The 6,879-nt window shown below is 40.4% G+C and overlaps 1 pseudogene; it reads left to right on the top strand.

Annotated features, from left to right (window-relative positions):
- Positions 1–259: 259 nt before the first annotated feature.
- LOC128745551 (neuropathy target esterase sws-like) lies at positions 260–6,502 on the top strand (annotated as a pseudogene).
- Positions 6,503–6,879: the final 377 nt, after the last annotated feature.

The following is a 6,879-nucleotide window of genomic DNA, read 5'->3' as shown; positions in this document are numbered from 1 at the left end:
TGATAGGTATCGAACTACCAGTACCAGTATTATCGGTAAGCACCAAACTTGTACCAAAATCTGCAAAAATAACGGAATAATTCGAGTTTCCACCACTATAGGTACTACCACAACTACTGGAGCATCTACCCTAGTTTATTATTTTGTGCCAATTGAAAATTATCGGGGCTTGAGTGAAGAATTAACAATGGGCAAGGCCTGCTGATCGTGTTTCAGATTTCCAAATGCATACGGATCAAGAAAAAATAACGGACGAAGAATGAATATTGTTGGACTAGTAAAAAGATCTTATTCTGATTATGGAACTATTTTTAAAGACTATTGGTATACGATAGCAGAAGAATTAACCCTCTAGTGCCCAAATTTTTGATTTGCTTGAAAAAATTTTAAAATGCTCATTTCGTGGCCAGAATAATGGAAAAAATATTCTCTAGTTACTAAGTTCAGGAATAGTTTGATTATTTATAAAAATTCGTAACCCGCCAATTGGCGGGGTTGGGCACCTGGGCGCAAAAAAGTTGCAAAATCAAATTTTTCGATTTAATTCGGGACATCGATTTTAGAACATCTATAACAGTGCTAGTATTTATGAAACTAGTTATAATGAGCTTCAACTGAAATTTTTGACCATATGGCCGATTCCAGGTCCCGGACAAGTTCCTTCGAAAATCCGTTCCGTGCTTGAATCAGAAAAGAAACTCTCCCCGGGCCCGGAACCGGTCATACGGCCTCTGTGAGACATGAGATTATCGCCAATCGCTATTTTGTCGAGTGCTGATGTTTTTTGATATGCGACACGACATAATTTACTGATGTTGAAATGTCCCTATATGGGAACCGGTTCCGGATTTATAATGTCCCCCCGGATTCGGATGGCGCGCACCTCATAACTGCGGCAAAGAAACTGATATGTCCACAGTCGATAATATGTTTACAAAAATCAACAGATTTCAAACAAGTTTTAAATATTTGGCAACTTTATCTAAAAAAGCCATGTCACGGTCGCCCAAGGAACTCCGGAATAACTCCGGGACCATATGACATATGGCTATTATCTATAGATATTATGAAAATAGAAAATATTTCCGGAAAAATTTCCAAATTTGGTGAAAAATATTGAAAGATAAAAAAGTTACGGCCATTTTAGTGAATTTTGCAGAGCTAAAAATGAAGTAGACCCTAGAGGGGTTAATCGAAGCGTCTTGCGGAGGAAAACTAGACTTGACTTCCAGCTTGAATGCATCATTGAATCTCCTTACCCGTAATATTGTCGGCGGTGACCAGAGATCCCAAATATATGACCTCATCAACCACTTCCAGTTCATCGTTGTCCATAGTCATTGCCCGTGGGAAGCGAATCTTTTGAAACAGACACAGAAACAGTTGTATTTTGAAATTTGGCAATGAATTCAGCAGAATCACCACGATCTTGCTTATTGATGTTCTTATCAGTAAGCAGTTTGCTTTTGGGGATTATATTACGCCGAATAGTACCCAGTCGTATATTCCTCTCGTTCCTCTCGAGTTGAGATATAAAATCAATGGTAATGTCGTATAATAATAATCGAAAAATATGATTTTTAAAATCTGGCAAAATTTTAGAAAGGCGAACAACAACATTAGTAGCTGCTCCCAAGTCAGGATTGCCTACACCATAATATGCTTTGAAACTATAACCTTTGAAAAGCCTTTAGAGTCTGATAGAACATGAAACTTAAATCCTCATTTATGTGATTTGTTTGATAAATTGGGTTTTTCATTTTTGTAGTACACTTTTGTTCACTATAATCTTTTATCGACTGGTAATTCAATTCAATTTGTTCATTAACACAAACTGATTAAGCGGTATAGATTAAAATTTGCGGTTTTAAAATGGTCTATGATAGATCCCATTTTGAATAATATTGTCTTGCTTATCAAGATTTTGTCGTTAAGCAGTAAAATTCGCCGGGTTTCAATGAATCTGTTTCTTGGTTATAGGGTTATGGTTTTCAAATACCATAAAATGCAACAATGTTTTGTGCTATAGCTATAAAGCGTTATATTGCAGCTCGTCAAAAAGGCGCACTGAAAATTAGGTGATAAGTCCTGTAAATTCCCCTTCCATATTGATGCCACTGCATGCTTGTGTATTTTTCAAGGCATATAAAGGAAGTTAACAAGGCCTATAACAATAATTTGTAGCTTAAACTCGAAAAAAAAATCAATAAATACAACGAAAACAACACGTTGTCAAGTTACCAAAAAAAAGTTGACGTTAATGCCCAACCCCGCCAATTGGCGGGGTCAGTTCCTTGATAAAACTCGGCCAGTTCCTAAACTTTTTATCGCAAATTTCCTCTTTTACCATGAAGTTCAACTTATCAGCTACTCACCAATAATTTTTTTGTTTATTTATTCCAAGAAATAAGCAATTTACAACAATTTGAATTTCACTCTGCAGAGCAAAATAATTTTTTTCTCAGTTTTGTGGCATTTTTCAAGTTTCGCACGAAATATCTGTTTCAAATCAACGTAATAAAACTAACAAACCACTCGAATAGTTAGATTAGACTATAATGAGAAGTTATGAGTGGATCTCAACATAAAACGAATAAGCATAGTAGATTTACAACGATTTTGCTGAAGCCCGCCAATTGGCAGGGTTGGGAACTAGAGGGTTAAGGAATAACTTTGCCTGGTCGCTAAGCTTGGTCCTGTTACTTATCTCCATCACAATTGGGCTTTACTGCTGGAGACGGATATATTTAAAAAAGCTTCGAGACAGGGCAGCACAATTATTATTTCAAAATCATGATTCATCACAGTTGCGATTCCGAAAACGTGACAAAATGTTATTCTACGGTCGTCGTATGCTAAAAAAAGTGAAGTCCAGGCCAGGCAGTGCAGGGCAGAAAAAGAAAAGCCGTGGTGCGCTTCGCGAAACGTTTACTCCACATGCGCAGAGATTATGACCCAATGCGGCTTCAAGTGGTAGAACCTCCAGCTGAATACTTAGAGGAAGCAGCTGAGGGGAATGACAAAGTTCCGCCCGATGCTCTATATATGCTTCAAAGCATTCGAATTTTTGGCCACTTCGAGAAACCGGTGTTCTTAAAGATTTGTAAACATACAGATAAAAAAATTAAATGACGATAGTGTATTCATTGTGCAATCCGGTCAGATTAACGTGTTTCTCAATAATCCGGATGGCAGCTCAATAGCCCTCAAGGTTGTGCGTAAGGGAGAGTCGGTAACATCTTTGTTGAGTTTTATTGACGTACTTGTGGGAAACGTCAGCCAATACAAGACAGTCACAGCCAGAGCAATGGAAGATTCTCAAGTTATCCGCTTGCCTATGTTTGCATTCAAGGAAGTATTTGATGAAAGTCCTGATTTACTAATTTGCGTCATTCAAGTTATAATGATCCGCTTACAGCGAGTAACCATTACGGCACTGCATAATTATTAGGGTTTAAGCACTGAGTATATCCAATGGTCGTCTCAGCGTAAAAAAGTCGTCGTCCTAATGAAAAATAGTCCTGGTAGTCGTCGAGTTCCTTCGGACGGGCAGATGCCTTCCCACTCGTTGGTGGGTCAAGTAACAAATAGTGAAACCAGACCGGACATGCTTGCGGATTTAGCTGATCACACTGGAAGTAGGCGCACTTCTGCAATTCCGAGTGAACCGATGGAAGATACTGTAATGAAGTCAATAGCTATTGAAGGTTTTCTTAAGGAATTAGGTTTAACACTAGATATACCAGACCAGTCATTTTGACTGGTCGTGCAATTTCAATTTGAAATTTCTACAACATCTAACATTTGATTTTAGAAACGATGTTATGACTTTTGTAGCTATAAGTAGAGAATACATTTTATGAACTTAATGTTACTTTATATATATTAGTAACAAATATAATTTTTGTTTTTGCCATTTATACCATCACCAGTCAAAATGACTGGTGCAAGATTCTATGAAGAAATTTAGCATTTCTGGAAAACGGTGAGTCCGAAGCATGAAATTATTCAGTGAAATGCCGTTCCTAATGGTTCTTGGCCATTTTTGTAGAGTTTTGTCGAGAGTCGGTCCGTTTCGGCGGTTCTATTCTTCAGCTGACCGATTTCTCGCCGGATCTCTTTGAGATCGGAAGTCGAAACGCCCTTAGGCTCTCATACGTTCACTTTTGCTCCTTTTTCTTTTGCTATATCAGCAATTGAGATCCCTATCAAAGAACTGCTTCCACTCACCAACCACTATGCGCTCGTTTGTGGCCAGGTTTCCCTGCTCGTTCTTACACATATCAGGCCTCGGTGTGTATCCTTTACGCATCTCACGCATCTCACTGGCCTGAAATAGTGGTTCTAGCTCTCCTTCTGGCGTTTTGCGGCCTCACTGATGGCCGAACGTATCCTGCTACATTTAACTTCGAGGGTCGAAGCACCTGGCCACAGAGGAAGGCGCATAGTATGCGCATAGTTCTCATCACATTCCGGGTTGTCTAATTATCGATTGTTTAACCGAGGGTGGCTTTGTCGTGAGATGTATACCGTCGATAACGTCGGGGCACGTGTACTGTTACTAGGTATTGATCTGAGTCGATATCCGTACCCCGTAGGGAGCGTACACGGAAAGAAATTTGATTCCGATGCCATGAATGAAATCATAAAATCATGAAATGTGAGTTCATGTCAAATCATGACTGAACTGCCATATCAGACAGCACAAAATCATGAACAATCATTCATGATTTTGCGTTGTGTTGTACTGCAAGAAGCTCGTGATATCATGATTTTTATTCATGGTGTATTTTCATAAATCATGAGCTAGAAACCGGGAATCATGAGTCATTTTGCTCGTTTTGGAGATCAAATTTCTACTCGTGTACGTTGGTGATGTTCGAGAAAACCCGACCTTCGATGAGAATATGGTCGATTAGGTTCGATGTTAGTTGGTCAGGTGATCTCCTGGTGGTTTTGTAGATCTATATGGGGAAAGAATGTTTTTTTTTGATCCCCAGGCCTCGGGAAGCTGCAAAGTTGATGCATCGCTGGCCGTTATCACTATACATTGGTTCCCTGTCGATATGATCGTTCATGTCCTCAATGATGATGATATCCCGTGGCGACCACTCGAGCAGCTATCGTATGTTGCCTCCAGCTGGACATAGAACGCTTTTTTCTCGTCGTCGGGTCTACCTTCGTGTGGCCAGTGCACGTTTATGATGGAGTAGTTGAAGAAGCGGCCTGTTATCATCAACACACATATCCTCTCCCGATCCTGCATTCTGCTCATCACTACGAAGCCCGTTCCCAGCTCGTTAGTTGCTCCACCGTTCTGGCAAAATTGGGCCTTGCCGCCACGGATCCCCCAAACCTTCTCGCCTTTGCGACAGATCTCCTGTAGTGCCACAATGTCGAACTTTTGCGCTTCTAACTGAACGAGCAACATTCTGTCGCTATCCACGAAATTTGGTTTTACAGTTCCAGGTAGGAAGCATCTATTCCAATTCCTTGTTTCATCGCCTGTCCATGCTAAATGTTTCGAGTTGAATTTTCTTGATTTTTCATAATATTTTAGATATAAAAAGCTTGCCTTACTAGGGCTATGCTGCCGAGTCTCATGATGGGGCTGTTATCGTATAGTGCCGAGACAAGACAGTGCCTCCTTGCCTGTCGGTATACGACTTTAGTTTCCACCAGGGTTGGTAACCACACCTCTGCTAAGGTTGTTCGTATTCCGGCTGGTAGGGTAATCAACCTATTTTGGACCCCATCTGTAGCTGTACACAATTTGGACACTTACAGCAAAATCAAATGAAAGTGTCCAAATTATGTACAGCTGCAGATGAGGTCCAAAACAGGTTGGTTACCCTACCACGAAGAGGTGGAGATAGAAGTTGCTGGATAAGAGGCTAAGGACCACTATAGGGTCTGTGTTGCCCATTATTTAGTCGTTCACCAACCGTTTCTTATCCACCAGTCATTTTGACTGGTTTTGGTATAAATAGGTATATTTAAAATGCTGGTATATCTAGTGTTAAAGGAAGGAGACAGACCCTTCATCGAAGACAACATTGTTTTAAAGGAAATTGCTCCTGGTACAACGTTAACGCATCAAGGTTGCAGTGATGATGTACTCCTTATTTTTGTTATTCGCGGCGGATTAACAATAGCGCAATATCCGCAGATCAACATTGGTTGCAACAAAAAATTAGACAAATCCGAAAACCATACTGTTGCTATTCATCCCGGTGACGTTGTTGGGGGTCTAGCAGTACTAACAGGCGAAAGTAGTTTGTATACCATTAAAGCAAAGCACTACTCCAGAGTTGGACTACTGAGCAAGGAGATCATCTATAGCATAATGCGTGAACGCCCGGGGGTTGTCTTGAACATTGCCGTCAGTGTAGTCAAACGATTATTGCCTCTAGAACGTCAATGCGATTTTGCATTAGACTGGAATTTCCTAGAATCGGGAAAAGAAGTCTGTTCGACTTCATCCGAACGGAATAATTTTTAAAGTGAAAATTTCTGAAAAGTTGTTAACCCGCGCCTACTTGGTTACATTTGTATGCCCCTCAGTAGTGATCTAGATAAGTTACGAATGCATTCAAAGGCAGTGGTGGGCTAATTCGCTCACTTTTTCGCCGAAAAAGTTAGCTCGCTAATCGCTAAACGCTAATCGATAAACTCAGATTAGCGAAAATTTCGCTAATTGCTAAATCTGAATTAGGGATGAAATGGGGAAGGCAAATGAGGAGCGTCCAATATAGCTCTAGCTATCCCAAGCCCCTACCTAGCGCCTCCACGTGGCCATACCCGGTAATGCTCTATTGAGTAGCCAAGCTAGAAGGTGCGATACTGTGTGGTTCCCGGCTGCCTGATCTCATAATCGAG

This window comes from Sabethes cyaneus, chromosome 1, assembly GCF_943734655.1.
Source record: "Sabethes cyaneus chromosome 1, idSabCyanKW18_F2, whole genome shotgun sequence".
Taxonomy (NCBI): domain Eukaryota; kingdom Metazoa; phylum Arthropoda; class Insecta; order Diptera; family Culicidae; genus Sabethes; species Sabethes cyaneus.
The sequence above is the reverse complement of the archived record's forward strand: the minus strand, read 5'-3'. Positions and strand labels throughout refer to the sequence as shown.